Raw genomic sequence first — 21,064 nt, forward strand, 5'->3', positions numbered from 1 at the left:
AATTATGGGACCAGTAAAGGATTATGTTATATTCTGTCACTATCACTGAATAGAAACTCACTATTTAGGTTTTTTCATTATAGCAAATGAACTGTGTACTGTGGGTCTGATTAAAGATTTCATTAATAATGCTGATAGCCTGATTATACTCCACTCAGTCTGTCTTCACGTGTGCACTGTTTTACATGTTGGACCAGACAAAAAAAAAAAAAAAAAAAAATGAAAGGCAGCAGGTGTAAATTGTTGTAGTGATTTTGCCATTTAACTGTTTTACATATTTAACTTTGATTAAGCCTAATTTACAGTCAGAGATCCAGCATTTTGTGCTTGTATATTAAATAAAAGCCTCTCAAGTTAATTTTAGGAATGGCATAAAAAGCATGTAAAAATATGAAGACTAATGGACACACACACACACACACACACACACACACACACACACACACACACACACACACACACACACACACAAACACACACACACACTAAATCCTTTGCAGCTAAGGGAAATGTCACCCTTGTAGGGCAAATCTGGAATCGCATAAAAAGAGGCCACTCTCTTTCTGCTAAATGCTTGTCTGTGGAAGAATTTCGACGCAACAGCTCCCCTGTTGCCTTCCTGCCCAGAGGCCCATGATCAAACACTACAACAAATGAATTTTTATGCAATTGGACACTGATGAAATTTACTATTTTCCCCTCTAAGTCTTTAGCGGCACATAAGCAACAGAGACACTCTCGTTCCTCTGTCCTCTGTGTGAAAAAAATGGCTAAACAGTCAACCCCCCCCCCCCCACCCCTGACTGATGACTCACCCCCTTGAGTTCTTTGGTGTGCAGACAAAACTTGAGTGACACAATCATAAAGCAATCAATTAAACACACTTCCTCTGAATGTCTTTCCAGGAGCCCGGTCGTATTTTCCTGCTGTCATGCTTATCAGAGATCATCAGGGGGCTTAAAATTCACTGTGGTGAATCCTGGTTCTAAATACATAAATAAATCAGTGCTGGCTGAAATAAAGATACAACACGATCAAAATACGACTCTTTTGCAGGATAAGAGGGTCTTACACAAGGGTTTAGAGCCAGTGCCTGAAAGAAGCAAATTAGTTTCTTTTGAAACTGTAAGTGGTTAGAGATGTTATTGCAAGATACGACTAATACACAAGAACACAATTATTATGATGAGCCCGAGCACAAAATTCATTTATAAACCTCAACAGGGGAACAAAATTGCAATGTAATATTTCTGAACAGATATTCACCTTTCCTGTGCTTTCTCAGCCCTTCATTCATCCTAAATCACCGCCTGGAGCTCAGACGTGCTCAGCATCACATGTGCCGTCCATCCCTCCTTATCCTCTTACAGTCATCTTGATGAAGCGTGAAGGTTTTAATTGTTTAACCGCAGCACTTGGAATATCACTGCCTCTGTCATCGGCCAGTGAGCGAAGGACTGCGGCGGCTTCACCAGATAGTCCCTAAATTGGGCCGATGGTCATCCACGCTCGTACTGTTATTCGCTCTGTCACAATCTGCAGTTGAAGGTGCTTTCCCAGGTCCATCTGTTAATGCAAGACTGCCTGCTTCACAGTCCCTGTCTTGTTTGTCTTTCACTAGAAAAGCGTTTTCTTAGCAGTGATTGTTAAGAGGTGAATACTCAACTTGTCGGGTCCCATCGCTGGCGTTTGATTTGAGCAGCATTGACCCTGATTGCAGTGGTGGGCGAAGCAGCTCCATGCAGCGGAAGAGGATACAGCTCTGTTCTCAGCCAAAAGCACAGCTTGGTCTCTTTCACTGGGTCTTTGAATATGAGTGTGTCAATAAAGCCATTGCACACGGCTGCATATAACCCTCTGGCATGATTCCTCCCCCGACTGAATCGATTCAGGCTCTGTTTATCTCATTAGCTTGTAGCGTGTAATCAATCACACAAGGGCATTTGTTTCGGGCCTCAGCCCACTGTGTATTAAAACTCAACTCCTATTCTCAGTGTGAACATTGTTCTGTCTACAGTTAACTTTAGCGATGACGCTACGCTGAGGTGATGTGGTGTCCATGCAGGCAAAAGACAAGCACAAAACCTGCATGCACTCACACACGCACAGACACACACACACACATGGACACATGCTTGATTGCAAAGAATTCTCACTCCAACTCTCAGAAGAATAATTAACTAGGTGTCTCACTGTGTCTGTGTTTGCACTGCCACAGTGATGTGCTTTCATGTCTTCTTTTGTTCTCTTCATTAAATCCCAAAAAGCTTGAACTAACATTCACCCTTACCACATTTTATGAGGTAATATCATGCCAAACTTGACTGCTATATTTAAACTGAGAACAAAAGGGGGTATTAGTGAGGTAAAAATAGGAAAAGGAACCACTGCAGTCCAGTTTTAAGTCACACGTACTTGTTGTGGACATGAGTCATGTCAGGACAACAGATGTGAGAGCACTGGACACCGTCAAACTGTGGCTGGCTACAGAGAGCACTCCGCCTAAGGCCAAGCAACAAATGCTGCCTATGCCAGTTTCACTAAGCCACTTTGATCACCACACAGCACTTCTAACAAACCAGCCCATCACACAGATGCCTCACCAGCAGCACAAATAATTATTACACTGTCTGAGATACCTAGATGGTTTAATCGAACTACCACTTTATCTACTCAGCAACGTCTGCAGCAGTAGTAATTTGGAACAAGTGTCTCTGGCAGCGTACCTTTACTTGGTTCCCTCTGTACTTTATAAAGATGAGGCAGACATAAACAAGACTTCATTTGAGTGTCTCATGGGAACAAAATGACGACGATACTGATACATTCTCATTGAAATCCTCTCAAACTCTACTAGAGTTTTGAGAGGAGACAATATAATAGGTCCCTCAGTGCACTGTTCTGTTGATCTGTTAAAACAAAACTAGACAGAGCCATTCAAAAATCACCTGTCTAACGGAGAAATTACTGTGCTTGAAACACTCAATAGCGAATAGTTATGCCATTGCGTTTCGACCTGGAATGCACTGGTCCTGGGTCGGATCGGTGCAAGTCTGAAAATACTGCACTTTAGCAATGATATGAATCCTCTCAGTGTGTTCAACCTGATCAGTGGTTTCTGAAATATTTAGTGGGCCTAAAATGGTTGAGAGGATAATCCAATAAAAACACAAACCAAGAAAAACAAACAAATGAAGGAAGCATAATCCATAGTTAATGGACTAGATTTCATTATTGGTGGCAAAACAAATGGCTGGTTTTAAATTTAATTGTTGCCTTTCATTGCAATCATGTAGCCCGTTTTAATAGCAATCCAGAGGCAGCATGTCAGTGCTTCAAGAAGAGATCCCATACCCCAGCTATGCACTGGGCATTCAAATGATTTTCCTTAATATGAATATAAAGATCCTATGAGGAGTCACCAATGCCCAGCTGATACAAACTACAGATAGCATACTATGAATGCACAAGTCATTGCTCAACTTCTGCCCTAATAATTTTCACATATTCTCGGATAATATTCACGGACAGGCTCCGTAGCTGTAGCCTGAGGGGCATCATGCTTTAGGCCTCAGGACTGCATATGTAAACTCCACATTAAACCCGCTGGTTAGCATTAAGCATAGAAGAATGAGGGTGGGCATCTGCCGGTTTTTCCCTCATGCTGTGAAATAAAAATGAACATATCAATACACCTTAAAAAGACATAACAATCATTACAGTCCCCCTTTCTCATAACTTGCCAATCTTCTTTGGTTTGCAGACACATCACTTATGGAATGATTCTGACAATGATTATGAGCATGAACAGTTTAAGCTCTTTATTTTGTATCTGTATTTTACAGTTTGTTCACGGTAATTATTTTTATAGCCAAGAAGCTTAACAAATTAATACTGGTGCAAGGTCAGGCTTCCTGCTCACTGCTCTTATAAAACTATTAATTAGAGCCCAAAGCATAGAGGCGATAAATGTGCACGGTAGATCCTCCAACAGGTCACCTTGTCCTTTAAAACTTTTGACATTAAATCTGTTTTGACAATTAGTTGGCTTTCTGACAGCCACATACTACAAGCCACATCAAAGAGGTTTCCCCCTCCTCTGGTACTAAGGAGATCAAAAGGATTTGTCAGAAAATATAGTTCTTGTTAGGAGAAGTCTAGGGAAAGCAGAACTGACTGGACCGGTTTGAACCCACATTTTAATGGCACATTAGCGACAACTTCTCAGCATTCATGAGGGAACCAGAGACACGCTGCCTGAATTGCCAGTGTGATTCAGAGATGCATCACTGTGAGCGAGAGTTAATTGGCGCCTACTGCACATGAAATTTCATGCAAGGAACGACAAGAACAATAACAACATGCTAGCTAAGGCCTGTCATCTCTCCCTCCTCAGCATGACACTGTTTGGCAGCTCTGAAATGCAGAAATGCTGAGGCTTCTTTTGCACATTCAATTCTTCCACCTCTCACTTCTGTCAGTCACTCAGCTTAAAGCATTAAACTTTCAGACAATTCATTTCCCTAATTTGTGGCTCTGACAGAAGTTGGGTGTTTGGAAATACTAAACATGGACTAGCAGAACGGTGAAGTGGAATATAAATAATTTCCTTATGTATTTGCCCTTATTTCAGTCTTTTTCTATGTTGGTTTTGCTGGTCTGAAAATGTAAATACAACACAGAAGGAAAAACACTTATTAATATTTAATCTAGAGTAATTCCCTTCTGCAAATGAGTGTTTATCCATCTCACTCAGTCAAAACAGTCCCAACTGCTGCCTAAATTACCTCCAGTAACTCCGAATAGGAGAACCAGACAGCCCTTTCTGTGCCAATCCTATTTCATACTGTGTAACAAGGATGACTGCACCGTGGCAGAAAATGAATTCAGCACATTCAGCATCTATGGATAAAGTCATGGTTTTAATAGTGTTTCTGTGGGGTAGATTAGTAAATCAGATTGGTCTCATATCTAGAATGTCATTTAGAAAATGGAAGCCACCCCTGGCATTTCTTCTGTTTCGGGACTATACTTGTCCTGAGTGCTGCATTTGACATCATCAGTCACAAGATTTTATTACACAGGCTGGAACATGTCATTGGGATTAAAGGAAGCACACCATGGTGGTTTAAGTCATCTTTATTGGATAGATTCCAGTTTGTTCATGTTGGCAATAACTCTTCTATGCACACAAAAGCTACCCATGGAGTTCCACAGGGCCCGATGCTAGGACTGATACTTTTCACCCTAGACATGTTCTTTGTCTCAAAACTTGACAGAAACTAGAAAAAGAGATCATGTTTCACCCCCGTCTTCACTGGCTCCCTGTGAAATCCAGAATAGGATTCAAAATCCTTCTTCTTACATACAAATGGACCAAGCTCCACCCCAGCTTGAGCTCATCTTAAAGACCTCATAGTAGCTTATTATCCTAATAGAACCCTTTGCTGTCAAAATACAGGCTTACTTGTGGTTCTCAGAGTTCAGATTCAGGGAGAGTCCAATTACTAGGTTCATTTTTTTTTTTTTGAAACAAAGGAACTTTTTCATGAGCAAAACATCGAAGAAGGCAAATCCACAGAAACAAGAGGGGACAAACTGATGAGGAGGGAAGGTGTTGCTGTTATTGCTAATAACACTATTGCTAATAACCCCTATAAATATAAGTATCAATATTTTTTATTATCATTAAAGCAGCCAGTCTGACAGTACTTAAACACAACAGCTTAAATAGCTGTTCCTGGTCTCTCTCTCTCTCTCTTCTTTCTCCCCCTCTCCCCAACTGGTCAGGGCAGACGGCCTCGACCCTGAGTCTGGTTCTGTCAAAGGTTTCTTCCTGTCAAAAGGGAATTTTCCCTTACCACTGTCGCCAGGTGCTTGCTCATGGTGCGAACTGTTAGATTTCTTTCTTTAATATTGTAAAGTCTTGACCTTGCTCTCTAAAGTGCCTTGAGATAATGTGTGTTATGATTTGGTGCTATATAAATAAATTGAACTGAATCATCAGTTGTTTGCAGAGGTCCACAGCATCAGGTTACATAACACTGAGATGCAAGGGCAGAGGGTGCACAGTTGTGTTGGATCTGTTGGATCATTCTATAAACTACCTTAAATCTCATGAACATCCTCAAGAAGTCATTCAATCAATGTATTAAAAGTAAAAGTTAAGTTAAGGATGTGCTCTATTACCTCACTTGTTCCTCTAACAGTTTGCCAGGTTTTGTAGCAATCAGCATCAGAACTTTCAAGAAGAATATGGTGGACCTCATTCAGCATCTCAATCACACCACTTTCAAATCATAAGTACTGATTTCCATCCAGCCAAGAGACACAATTTACATTGGACAGACAAAAGTCCTATTTGCTAATAACGCCAGAACAGCTCTTCTTATGAGGATCAGCAGAAGTGAGGCTTAATCAGTAGGTGCACTGTCAGCACAGCACTGGATTCCCAAAACACATCAAGGCTCTGCTTAATAATGAGCATGATGTCTTTTGAAGATTGCATAACTCTGAAATCTCAACATTTACACAATACACCATGAAAACAAAGAGCAGCTCTACAGTATGCAGAAGTGGCAAGTCTGTGCTGCTGTACTGCTCTGAGACAGGAGGGGAAACAAAGGTGAAACATCAAAAGTTGACACCGTCAGTACAAAAAATTCCTGTGCAAGTTCTCTAACACTGTGGCCAAGTACTGTGAATTTTCACCAACACAAGCCAGCACAGCTTGAACTCAGCATGGAGTCCTCCCACAACAGATGAGTATGAACAAAGATGACCTGGAGAAAGATGTTGGCGGACATGTCAGTTTGTTCTAAACATACTGTAGCAGCCTCATGTGGCATTACACAGAGAAGAAGCAGAATAGCGCAGAACTCAGAAGTATTCGCCTTCATGCTATTATATGTTGTGTAATCAATCAAAGGCCCGGTGACTTCAGACAGTTCTTGGGTCAAGTAGAATTAACTTGTAATTAAAAAAACACATAAGGGTTTAAAAAAACAGAGTTTTCTGGCTGGAGTTTTGTCTTTTCATTCATTAGATTTCACATTACGTACATTGACTTGAGCTTTTGATGCTTGTATTCACTTGTATTCGGTTCACTGAACACCACAAGGTGATGGTGATGTCTTTGTCTTTGAGAGGTTACTGAAATAATCTCCCAGCATGTACTTAAGGTGATCCTTTCCTCCGACAGAGGTGGACAGACACTTAGGTCTCGTTAAAGCCGAGGGATTTACAACAAATCCTCAAGGATTTCTTTTATGAGGGTAATAGAATGAGCTTGTTTGTGCATTTTTTTCTTTCTTTCTTTCTTTTTTTTGTTGCGACGTGTGTTTGCTATCACTTTTGTCCAATCTGTGAGCAATTACAGCGGCGACCCCTGGAAGGAACTGGATATTTTTCAGACAGAATAAAGAGCATATATGGACGATTCACAGGCAAAATCATTCATGCTTGGTAGCCTCAGCTGTAAACAGACTCTTACTTTGGTAAGCATAACACATCAACAATTGTCTCCAGGTTGAAAATAACATGTTTGGTGACTTTTTTCTCCAAATGACACATCTGGTTATGGCCTGAGCAAATGACAGCGTTCGGTCATATTAATTTTTATGTCTGCATAGATTCTCACTGTGTAATGATAAGGGAACCTGTGTATTATGTGAAATGATCATCTCTGCCTCCTCACCTCACACACCTACTCTTAGACAGAACATATAGTCTACTATAGCCTCACTCTGAGCTGCATGCAACCCCTCCTCTCTCCCTGAGCTGAACACTCTGCCAAAGACACGAGCTGTGCAATGTCCGCCACGCTGATTATAGGTTAAGCTCATTTTGCCATGAAGGACGGAGCGGGGCTCTTCCTGTTCGCTCTCTTATGTTATGTAATTGTAACACTCAAAGAAAATATCTGAAGATAGGCGAGAAAAAGGGGAGAGAAAAGAGGTGATTTCCACTCTACTCTTGGTCACTGTGTGAGGCAGAATATGGTCTGACAGTGGGGGAGGTAAAGCTCGAGGGCTGGGTCAGAAGCTTTGCTTACTGTTTGTGCATGTAAACGTTGTAGACTGCTCATTTATGTGTGTGTTCGTGGGGGGGTGCTGCCCTTGTGTGTCCCTATATACTGTATGCTATGTCACTGCACATACCATACGCCCCCAGTAGTATCTCTGCTCTGTCTCCTTATCTCTAACAGGCCTGATGAATATGAACACAACTGATACCACACTGCCAGCTGTCCCTAATACCCTCTTTTTTCTAACACAACAGTACTGCCCCCAGGGACCGTGGGTAACCACAAATACACATAATGAGATTATGCCAGAAAAAAAAAATTCATTAAGAAAAAGGGGAAACTTATTTGAATCATGCAGGATTTCTGATTGAACCAGTAAACAGCATTACGAGCCCGAGCAGCAAATCCCTGTGACGCAGAAAATGATGCTGTTCATTTCATCGACACTCAGACCAACTTGTTCAGCATCCAAGTACAATCAAACCCAAGCGTCTCCTCTCTTGGCTTGAACAGCAATGTAAAGTAATAATAATGTAAACATGTGAAGAGCTTTCACGAGTGCCTCCTGCAGTTTGACTAGGATTGTAAAAGGTATTGGTCAGTATCATTACACTAACAATCCAAAATAGCTTCCTCTGGGATGCACAATCAACACAACACGACAGACATTTCCTTCTATCTGGAATACAACATTATTTGGAGAAAAAAAACTGCAAACAACAAATGAAATCCAGCTAAAATCCAGCTTTAATCACACCTCAAGCAAACGCCATTCCTTTGATTTCAGCGGACTCTCTTTGCTTGGCTACTTCCAGGACTCTTCCCCATCCTCCTCCTACAATCGTCCGTGTTCAAACCTGTTTTTCCATTTAAGTGAGTGTTGATATCCTGTGCAGTGATTATATTTGGCAACCTTTGCTGAAATGGCTGAAACAAGTCAAGATGAATTCAACAGCTAAAGCAGTTTGGAGGAATTGAACATCTAATTATTCTGTGTTGCTGGTCACTCCAAGCTGCTCTGATGTACCTCAGGCAAACAACTGCTGTCTCTGGAGGGAGAAAAGCTGCTGGAGAGAAGGCAGGGAGCCTCTGCCAGCACGAGTCTGTGGAGCACAGTTTATTTTAATTCCTCTGCAGGACATTAATGAGCCAGGATAGTGGCTGTCTTAATGGGCAGCCAGACAGATTTTAAGTGCCCCATGGAGTGTAATCCACGGAGGTACAACACCACTGCTTCAAGGCCCAACAGATTGCTCTTAGTCTTCATTTTGCTGGAGCTTTGCTTCTTAGCTGTTCATTAAAAAGGGCATGTGTCCAGTGTGTTTTAAGCACCTGCCTTTGGGACCGTCATGGACCATAGTCAAACCATGCCATCACATATTTTCACACAATTTAGACTTCAGTTTTTGACGCCGCAAACCAGAGCAACTTACATTTAGTGCCAAAGAGCAAACACCATTGTTACAAACAACCTTTTTTCTTGCAGTATTCACGCAGATCTGGCTCCTTTCTCTATGATTCTGGTGTTTACCATCTTAAAAAAATGAAATAACATATGAAAAATAGTTTATCATCAAAGCTATTTGCAGGCTGAGGTGGAGGATAATCTCTTACTGTAAACTATACTGAAGTGTCCCTTCATACTGTAGGAAACACAACAGCTTGGATGTATGGTTATGTACAAATCAGCAAATACTTCACCATGCACAACTGATGGAATGTAGTGGCGCGCTATGCTGCTGTGTAGCCTAATGCAGGTGAGTCTAGTATGTGGTGGCTGCCAGGCTAATTGGCCTATCAGAGTAGGGGGCGAGGATATATAAAGAGGTTTGTTTTTTTCTTAGGTCTCTCATTTCTTGGCTCGAGGCCCGCTCACTTCCTGGGTACTATATCTCCTCTCGTGTCCGAGTGCAGGTAGACGTTTCGTAGCGCCAGTGTATGTTTATTTATGTATTTTTTTTTATTAAATTTTAGGTAACGTTATTGCTAAGCCCTTTATCTACTATTGTTTTACCAGGCTCTGGTGGAGCCGTGGTGACTGGCGGAATCGCTCTTTGTTCGGGCTGTGGTCGCGTCCCGGCGCCTGTTTATTGCTTCGTCTGCGGCGGCGGCTAATCCCGGTCCTCCTCACTCGTCCTCCTAGAGGAAGACGCCCGCTGATATGGACACACGGCTGGGGTTCACCTGGACAATAAAGGTAAGTAAAAGGAACACTGTTGCTTCGCCGGTGACTGTTTCGCCGGCGCTCAGCGTGTGGTGGCTGCTTCGCAGGTGTTGTTCGGCTCCTCTGCCGACCTGTTGTCTTCTGTTGCCGCTGCTAGTGGTGCGTGCTGCTACCTCCTACAGCTAACAGCTAGCTGCTAGCTGTATCGCTGCCGGTTGCCGCTTTCTCTTCTCTGTTGTTATTTTTTGGTCTGACTGGGTGTAAAAGTGACCGCCTGGCTCCGCGGTGGCCAACACTGAGTAACCACACTGACAGTCGGTTTCTCGAACTGTGTGCCTGTACAGGTGTGCGAGTGTGTGTGTGTGTGTGTGTGTGTGTGTGAGAGAGAGAGTGTGTGTGTGAGAAAAGTGGGTGAAGTCACTTTAGCTTTGTTTTTGTTTCTTTCTTTTTTTTGTTTGTTGTTGGTAGTGGTTTATTTTCTTTTTCTTGTTTCCTATTCCTTGTTTAATTTAGTATCTCTGGCCAGAGAGCTTTGTAGTCCAGTGTTTCCTGTGCCTTTTGGCTGAGATCATGGATATAACAAATTTTATATATTCTGCCTAGTTATTTCCTAATTATGATTGTTTACTAATTTTGCTGTTTTTTTTTTTTTTTGTTTTTTTTCTTTGCTTTTGTTATTGGCCGACATACTGGCTTTTGACAGCTATGTGCTGACACCCAAAGGCGGTGTCCTGGGTGGTGGTGTCCTCCTCATATGCTGTGTGTTCTTGGGGTTTAAGGTTCCTTCGCATGTCACCGCTTGCTGTGTCTATGAGTATGGTGTTCCTAACTTTTCTTGCACTCACTGACTGCTGATAAGCCTCAGCCACAAGGGTGAAATTCCCAAGGTGGTGTTGTCGGACTCTTACTCTTAATACATCTAGTACACCACTCTCATAATTTGCCACAGGAAGAATAGTACTTTAGAATGCTGTTGTTTCTCTGCGTGCAAAAATGCAAATTACAAACAGGTACTTTCTGTACGATTCTTGCTGCTTATGTGTAATACATGCAAACCACAGCACATGACACTTGTGAATTACCTGGGAGAATGTCCCTCAGGTAATCACCGCACTTGTTTTTTTTTTTTTTCCCCCTACATGGGCTGATACTGAATTCCCAATCCTGCAGTGGTTTTGGCTCTCTGTGCCACGTTTTGATCATGATGCATGTGCAAAGTGGTTCTTCAGGTTCAGAGTGCTTTTCCAAAGCCTATATTTACAATAGCAAGATGGGAAAGCTGTGTATGTAAGCACTACTCTAGTTTTATTTACCTATAGACCATACTGTGGGTTGTTCATATCTATTGTATGTGATAAAGGTGATGATTTATTTTTTTGCCTAAGGCTGGTCAGCTCCATGACTGAATCTGCAGATAAGCTCAGTCACCTTCAAAGAGAAACCTACAGCACACACTGAACAGACATCAAACACAAATGAATTTTGCCAAGTGGAGTGGGGTTCAAAAACCTGCATCTGTGAGCTCTCAGTGTAGGCAGACATGCTTTACAGGCACCCACATGCTGCCCTCTGTTTCGAAACCTCCGCAGCTTTGTGAATAGCTTTCAGAACATTTGTGCGAAGCCTAATCCCTCCGTCTTGTCAGGCTTCATACACATTATTGCACTGTGCAGTGATGTGTGAAATGCAGCTGAGCTACCAGTGATGAACATGTGTACTCTACTCATGAACATGCAACATGTGCATTCTTACAAGATAATATATATGCTCAAACCTTCACTGTATAATGTATCAAGAGATGCATTTATATGAAGCCTAATATTCTGATTATAGTTAAAATGCCCAAAAATAATAAAAATGCTCCATATAAATACATAAATCCAAATAAACAAGCCCAGACCCATTGAAATTTCAGTTGGTAGCAGAGTGGCATTTTACACCTTTTCATAAACCACATAAACGACTTAACCTGATTGCTTTCTAGCTGTGATCTTTCTGTGCATGCTATCTGTCTTAATGTAAATACTCAGGGAAGGAAGTTTTCTCCACTTCCTACTAATTCCAACTCTCAAAGACCTGAACATTTCTGAAGGCCTAGATAGTAGGTGTAAGACATTAATAAGAATGCTTACTGTCACTAATGGCGTTTCTAAATATCAGTCAGTCATTTATTAAGACTTTATAATATGCTGTTATGAACCATTTTAAAGGGACGTTTTGTGGAGAAATGGCAATGTGTGGAGGTGCATCTCACTTTGCTTTTCTGAGTTCAGAGCATTTACTACTGCACATTTGAATGACTATTGTAAAGTCAAAAGCTTTATTAATGAGAAGTTGTGGGCTTTTCCACTTTACAAAAAGCTCTCCAGTCACAATGTTTTTTGACCTTCTTCCACAAAGTGGAGAGACAGGGCTTTTCCTAATTGATTATAGAGATAAAATGCTGTAACACCTCTGTAAAGAAAATGCTGCCAAAGCATACAAGCTTCCAGGAGTTGTGGATTCACAACCAAATGTTATTTTCATTCAGAATTTTAATGGTTGTAACACATCAGGAAACCATAAAAAAGTAAATCACAAGTTAAAAAACAAGTTAAAAGTATGCCTTGTATAAGGTGGTGTCACTAGATCTATTCTGTTCTGGCCTATTTCTAGCCCCTCAGCACTTTGTGTTTTGTATGGCCAAGGCGAGAGGGGCACCCATGAACACAGAATGAAATGACAAGCCGTCCGCTTCCATAAATGAGATCTGGATGCTATTTGCTGACGTTGCCAGACTGAGCAGAAACTAAATATGTACATGGCCAGAGAGTGCAGAGCTATAGAAGCACGCTAACACCCTTGCGTGAAACAGCTGGGAACACACGCGGCTTCATTGCATGTGAGCGTACACTACAGGCTGCGGAACGGGTGCCAGGTGTTGCCGCCATCATGTATATAGACTGTGAAACAAATGAGGAAGTTTAGAGAGGGAACACCACAAATTGTCAATTCATTTGGCTATAGAGGAATAAAACACACCATTGTGTTTTGATTTGTATTTCCCAGTGTGGATTAATGCACATACAGCCCTGCTGTGACCAGAGGTTTTCACCCTGTAATGCCACAAATACACATTATCATATCAAACAGCTGTTTAATGGTATTTTAGTACTGCTAATACTACTTATGAACACACACACACACACACACACACACACACACACACAATGATAGCAACAATATTGCCTCTGTTCCTTTCTCTTTTTGGATGCCCCCTTTTCTCAGACACAATGACTTGCTTGTGAAAATGTGAGCTTGAGCAGAAGCATTTCCCCCCCCCCCCCATATGCCTGATGTCATGATGGGTGTCAGCGTGCTGTGACTGGACCAGTCAGAACTTCCAGTGAGAGTCAGGTTGACGGGTGTTGACGCATGAACAAGGACTTAGGACTAACCTTTGGCACCATAACCACACTGTGTAAGATTTTCCACTGAGTCCCTACTAACTAAAGGAATACGTATAATTAAATGCTGAACCCTGCAATTTTGATGTTGCCAATGTCTGTTTCACATGCTCCGTAAGACGGATGCCACTGTTGCCCCTGTAACAACACTGTAACAATGTTTCCTATGTTTTTATAGTTATGCAATGGACATGCAAATGATCATAACAGGCAAACTATGTCATCATTGTGTTATTAGTGGAAAGTGGGTTGATACAATGCACTGTTGTTGTTTTTGTTTTTTTTCTTTGCAAGATTAAGGCGCAAAGTTGCTTGTGCACCTGTGCTGGTCAAGAGAACAACCACTAGCACTGTGTCCTCTCTCACGGAGCCGGGGTTTCTAAGGTAAATGTCAGAAATGAGAACATACAGCCCACTTAACTCCAACTCAAGCTTCCCTTTTCTCAAACCGATGCCCCATTTTCGCTCGCCTCTGTGGGCAAGTTGTTAGTTTCTGTCTGGAAGGTAGTGTACGGCTCCCCAGGGTCACCAGTGGAAGTGCTCTGTCAGACTTTGCTTTGGAAAACACGCACTGCATTTTGTTCTATCCCTCAACCACCCAACCCCCATTTTTTTGAGTGTTTATATATATATTTAATTTCTTTAACAGGATTTTTTTAATGTGCACCATAGAATATCAAATTCATATTTTATGAAAAAGTGAATTTAATTTGCATTTATCAGCTGAACTCAGAGAATCTCATTTCTAATTGAACCTTGTGTGGCAACAGCTCTGCTGGTCAGTTATAAGGGGAAAAAAAAAATATATATATGTATATCCATGCCCCTTCTGCTTTCTCAGCACTCAAACACTCATGAGGATTATCAGCAATTCTTTTCATCAGGCCGACACTGACTCTTCCTCTACCCCCAGCTCACACTGTCTCTCTGCGGCATGCAACATGCATAGATTTTCCCTCTCACTTCCACCGTGCTGCTGTACACAGCAACCCAGGGACAAAGATGGCAATCTCCCCGCTGCTGTTCCAAACCTGATCAGCATGGAAATTGGTTCATCTCTTTCAAGCTCATGTGCATGCTTTCAAGTGCCTCTCAGAGCTAAATCTGACCCTACCGGCCAATCAGACACAGAGGAGAAAAAAGGAAGATAAAGTGGTATCATTATTTTTACCTCATTCAGAGACTTCAGTGTGAGACTGCTATTCCCAGCGCATGCGGCAGAAGGACTCCCATTCATTCTAGAAATCCTGTTTTTGTCCCTGCTGTGTCTTGTCCCCCCCCTTCCTCTTCCTTGTCCCCTGTCGAAAGAGAGGCAGCATTCAAAGCATCCCCTTCTTTTATTCTGCTGTGCCAGCTGACACCCGCCTTTATGCCTTGGATGATGGAGATTAAAAAAAAGAAAAAAGAAGGGGAGATAAAGCAAAGAGAGGACACAAGCTCCCGGGATTTATTTTCCTCCAGTCCCTCTCTGCTCTTCTTGCGCTCACACACGCTGAAACAGGCGCATGAGGGGAGACGTCAGAGTGGCAGCGATGTATGTGTTTTGCTCCGTGGCTCTTCACCTCTTTCTTTCTCTTGCTATCCCTGCCTTCCTTCTCCTCTCTACCTCTCTTTGTATCTCCCCGTCCCTCTCTGCTTCTCTCTGTCCGTGCCTCGTTGGTTCACACTGAAGCAGGCTGCTCTGTCGTGACGGGTGAGACAGCTCTACGTGTGCAGAGACATCTGTGAATGTGCTTATGTTGGGGGACTAAAGTAGCCTCTTAGCTGGGATTGAGACCACCCTCCCCTCCTCCCTTCCAGAGATGGGCTTTCTAATGGCATGTACCATTAAAGCTCGGAGCAGGGTGGGCTGCAGCACTGAAAGGAGAGAGGGGGAGAGAGAAAGAAAGAAAGAAAGGGGGGGGAGTTGCTCGGGGAGGGAGAGCAGGGAGGTGGAGAGGAGGTGTTGAAGAAGATGTGGTGAAAGACATGAAGAGAGTCCAGTTAAGAGATCTGAAGTCTCTGTTTTCTTTACATTCAGTTAATAGTGCGTAAATAACTGGCGTACTGTACAAGCTTTACTCTCCTCCGTCAGTCTTCTTTGCAGTTTGCAGTCGCACACACAACCTCACTGTACAGATGCTTCATTCCTGATAAAGATGTTTAAAGACAATAGCTTGGTCGTATGCAGAATCCCTGCGTAAGGCAAGAGCATATGCTGGTTTTGGCAGCGGTGAATTCGTTCTGGAAGAGTTGCAATTGTGTCACAGATAAAGCATTCCCTCATGCATGACTGGCTGCACAATAGCACACATGCAGAATCATATTGTGGAAATTGAGTGGAATGAACAAAATTGTGCATGCACAGAGAAAGAGTCATTTGGTTATGGATAACAGAAAGTCCACAACGCGCAGTATACCTCCAGATGCTACCGTGGCTCCAGTGATCGGCAGAGACTACCCCCAATGCCAGTTCTACTGCAAAACATTTCCATCCACCTTAAAAGTGCACCATCTAATTTCTGGCGTCACTGAATAAAGAGCCTGTCTGTTGTGGGGGTGAGACAGTGTCTGGTGTGAGGATCAGAAAAAAACATCACCCAAAAGCCAGCTCACCTCCCCTGAGCCTGGAGACCGGACCTGGCTCTCCGAGGAGCTCATCCGGGAGGGCTGGAACAGGAAGAGGTGGTTGTGCTCAGGGGACCCGTGGTTCTGGACATTATACTAGGAAAAACAAGACCAGGAGGTGAGAGACAGAGACAAAGACATCATTTTACTGAGTGTGTGACATGCACGAAAAATGAACAAACTCATACACATTTTCATTTTCAATTATGTCTGATATATTAAACCTTACAGACTAGTTTGCATTTTGCCCTAACGGCATGGTGAAAAAGAAAAAGCAGATGGCAGCCAAGAGGGAACTGAAATCACTAAATTGCTGTTAAGAGCGCAGCCACTAATATGATTGTGTGTGCGTGTCTGTAAGCCTGGATAGAAAAGCCCTCAGATGATCTAACGGCTGCATGCTACATTTCGCTGCAAACTGTTATGCAGTATTTTGAGCTTTGGTCCGTCAGTCGGCTCGGGCCCTCATGACTCAAGGTGCTGAATCAAAAAACACGAGTGTGTGACACAAGCATTCGACAGAGCAATTTACTGGAAAGTCAAGTGTTGCAGGGCAGCTTCATCACGGGTAGAAAAAAAAAAAGAAAACAGGGTTTTGAGGGTCAAGGGACCGTTTAGAGTCACATGTGGTCAGGGTGTTGTCTTTGGAAATTTGACAGTTTTTTTTAATGTTTGTATGTTTGGAAAGTTGATGGCATTGGCACTGACATTTGTTATTGTGAAACAGTAGTAAAGCACTGAAGAAGATTCAGGTTAGACGTACAAGGCAAAGGATTCAATGCATTTCACTCTCTATATTGGATTTGATTTCCTCTTTGTGTACTGTTTTCATACTCTCATAGGCAGGTCAGGTGTACTGGAGACTCCAGATGACCCATCATTGTGAGTGTGTTTGATGTATGAATCCTTTGAAACATGCCTGTGTAAAGGACTATAAATAAACTTGACTCAACTATTCAGTTTGCGAACAGAACATGATTACAGACACACAGTGCCTGTTCTGACCATGTAACCACAAAGTCAAGGTCACGTGTTGGGTCAATATATCAAGAATCCATCTTAAGACTGGGTGGTGTGATTTATCTGCTGCTGTCAATCCGTTCTGGGGACATACGCTGTTTGTACAAGTCAAGCATGAACCAGTTGGGTCTTTATATAGTCATGTGAGTTAAAACTATGCCATGTATGTCTTAAATCTTTCAGAGCTCTACCATGACTGTGGGTGGTGCCGCTTGCCTTTTTGGAGGAGTATGAATTTTTCCCACAAGCCATCTGGTGCGTCTTTTCAGGCTTAATAAGAGGAAAGCAGAAAGACATTGGAGTTCAGCAGATGATGATGACACACACACACGCACAGGACAAGGGCAGCAGATGGAAGGGGCCCCGATATGCTGTCGGTGCTGGAGCCAGGCCCGGTGGGCAGACCCCACTGGCTTCATTGGGGGTCCATTGACAGCTAACGGTCGGACATACTTTGAAGTTGGGAGATGCATCCAGACGATGTAATTTATACTTTGCCTGGCAAAACTAGACTCTCTTTGGGAGTTGTAGCACAAATGCATTTCTTTGCTGGATGATAAGTAGAGTTATCATCTTCTCCAATCCACTAAAAATCAATTTTGAAATAGAAGTCAGTGTCACTGAAACAGAGCATGCTTCGTTTACAAAGTGTTATCAGTGTGCCAGAGACAGATTGATGATTCCAGCTGCAACAGTTTGCTTGAGGAATGTGCTCTGAAATATGTAAAGGCAGAAGCCACTTTTTTCTACCGTTATTTTCCCATATTACTCATAAATTAATCCTAATGATGATATTATTATCATTGCAAGTTGAATACCAACACAAGACTAAATGCTCAAAAACAAGCTTTTATTTGCAGCACTGTCCTGCTGAACTGGAAAACCACATCCAACAAAAGCTGCCAACATGCATGGCAACCTGAAAAGAACCACATCAGTGTGAGGAGATGCTCCCTGTTTTGTCTTTACAGTGTTCATTTTTCAAAAAAAGAGAGAGAGAGTCGTCAAACGTTTTCTGAATTCAGTCCATGGTGCACAACGCTTTCACACAACTGTGTTTTTTTCGTGTCTTGCAGGATGGCCTAGAGGTACACACTTACCAGGGAAGAGAAGTGAAAATGGAATAAGCGAAGTGTCAGGCCTGTGTCAGACACAATTATGCTATTTCACCGAGCTGCATACAAGAGAGAGCAAATATGCATGTTTGTGACCAGTAAAACAGTAAATATGCGCAGAGTGTGGCAGCTTGTCGTTGTTTTCCAAAATGTCTGACTCATACGTGTCTCTGAACCAGACATCTCTTCAACAAATCCTTCCCGGTGTGGATGAATGACACTGGCTTGTATGTGATGGTTATAGGGAACATTAAACTGATCCATGGGCAGGTGGCCTGCCCAGTAACAGGCTGCGTTATAGCTTCACTGTGTCTACGGCCTTGGGCTGTATCATTACTTGGAGGTGAGTGTGTTGCCAGGTGACCCCCACAGGTAGTCCCCAAGACTGATAGATAGTGAAGGTGCACTGGCCCCATTTCCTGGTAACAAATGAGTCCTTCCTGGGGCTGAAATTAGAGAGCAGCTGTGGAAATGAGAGTAAACCTTATCATTTGACTAAAATATTAGTGTTGTCCATAAAAGAAATAGCTGCTTTGACCTCTGCATAGTAAAAAGTTTCATTAGTAGCAGAAGCAAATGAAAGCAGAGCATTAAAAGTTAAATGTCTAGTCCTTTACTTCTGTCCTGGGAGGGCCTTTCTGAGTCTTGCTCACAGTTTTTGTCCAGACGGGTGTAGTGCATCTGTGGGCAGCTGGTTTATTGCCATCATATTTACTTCACTGTTATGCAGGAAAATGATGTCAGTTGGGTGTGTGGTTATGAGATTTTGGCAGCATTAGCTTAGGGTGCGCACATGATACTTAACGTGTTGACACAAATTTCCCGAACACAAACAGTATGTCACTGAAACATTAAAACAACATGTTTTGACTATAACATTTTATATCAGTTTCATCACATTTTGTCAAGTCAGTCGCTGATGTGTTTTATTGTGTGTTTTGACCTACATACTGTATATTTCACACTTCACCAATAAACATTTACATGAAGATGAAGGATTTACAATGAGTTCAAGACAAGAACACAATTAAGAATTACCTGCATCACTGACAGGAAAGCTACAAAAACAGCCTTAGTATCAGTAACAGCTGAAGGATCAGATTGTAAGGCAAGAAAATAAGACAAATAGAAATTAGACATGTTTCTGATATTGACATTGACTGCGATTGATTGTTCGCCAAAGCTCTCCTTGTCCATCAAAGCTTAGCTAATGTAGGTATGCACAGTGGGCTTTTTAAGATTTGGATATGTCTTTGAAGGGTGACTTATTTTTTCGTATACTCTCCAGAACCAAAAATATAGATGTAAAATGCAAGGAATGAATTAAACAGTGTGTTTGTTGAAATACAAATCTCATTATTATCGATTTGGACATTTTCTTTTTAAAACTTTTTCTCTTTTGTGTAAACTTCAGTGGATAAAGGAAGAACAGATGCATCCTCAGAGACACTAAAACAGGTCATTTCAGCCCAGTTATTTATGAATTACTTTTCCAAACCCATTGGTTCATATTATGACATGAGTGAATTTTAACAGTCTGTTTGCTGATCGGACCTAAGTGCTAAACTGGATGTAAGTGAGGCTCCACTATAAAACAAGTCGTAACCTTTTGACCACAATCAAATGAATGGAGAAAAGACACGAAAATAAGAGTGTTGTTGAAAATTACCCGAATCATCCTTTAATGGTTTCATTCATGGGACAAATGTAGTTTAGAGTGTTTTCAAAAGCTCAGAGGGGAGTGGCGGGAGGCCAAGTATACCCGATGAACAGCTGTCTTTGGCGACAGCAGGGAGGCTGAGGAGGGACTGTATTTACATTGAATTAGGCCGTCAGTTGGACAGGGTCCTCGGCACAGAAGCGACTCAGACGGATCAACAAACAGCCGCCTGACACCTGTGATTCAAGGGCAAATCCTTAGACAGCTACAAATCACTGATTGACACTCCTGCATCTGTAAGAGGGCTGAGCTCCTGACACGCACCAGTCGAGATTAAAATCCTGCATGTGTCTGTTACCAACCAACCACATGCCGACCATGCCCTTTCTCACCAGCACTAATTTCAATCTAGTGGGTTTCTTCCATAAATCTTACTAGTTATTTTACTAGGTATTTTTGTGTTGTAGTTGCGGCTGCACTTCACACTGTGAAGAACTTGAGTCACTCCATTCTGGCTGGTGTAATGAAGGTCTCAAGTACACCACACAGTTGAATAGTAGCAGGTATATTATAGCATTAGGCAATTAATAGTTTTAATTATTGTAATAGAAAACATAGAGATGATGAATTTGCAGATTTTTCAAGTAATTTCTAGTTTTCTAGTTTTCATTGGACAAAATGACAAAGTAAAATCTGGAAAGTGATAATGAGTTCACCTGCAGCCTGGTTTTCTTGACCAACAAAGCTTTTTTCAGTGAATCTACTGTTGCTTACTACAAGAAAATTAGGGAGGAATGTTTTCCCATAATCTTCCCGGGAATATATGGCTTTTTTTTTCATGGGAAAACACTTACGTTTTGCCATTAAATAATGATGTGGTTGACTTGCAAAACCCACAGTGACAACTGTATAAAGTCAGCACTTAAACACTTATTCTACAAAACATTCTGTACTACAGCTGGACTGTAAACTGCCATTGTCACTGGAAGAAACCACTCTAGTGAAAAAGTCTGTCCCGTCATATTG

At 42.1% G+C, this 21,064-nt stretch overlaps 1 protein-coding gene across 2 annotated transcripts in view; it reads right to left on the reverse strand.

The window, feature by feature from the left end:
- LOC121187582 (galactosylgalactosylxylosylprotein 3-beta-glucuronosyltransferase 1) overlaps window positions 1-15,247 on the reverse strand; it is a 68,280-nt gene extending 53,033 nt beyond the window's left edge. For both annotated transcript variants that reach the window (XM_041046892.1, XM_041046890.1), the window contains exon 1: window positions 14,808-15,247. The gene's annotated coding sequence lies outside the window, so the exon portion shown is untranslated. The remainder of the gene's footprint in view (window positions 1-14,807) is intronic.
- Window positions 15,248-21,064: the final 5,817 nt, after the last annotated feature.

This window comes from Toxotes jaculatrix, chromosome 9 (assembly GCF_017976425.1).
Source record: "Toxotes jaculatrix isolate fToxJac2 chromosome 9, fToxJac2.pri, whole genome shotgun sequence".
NCBI lineage: Eukaryota > Metazoa > Chordata > Actinopteri > Toxotidae > Toxotes > Toxotes jaculatrix.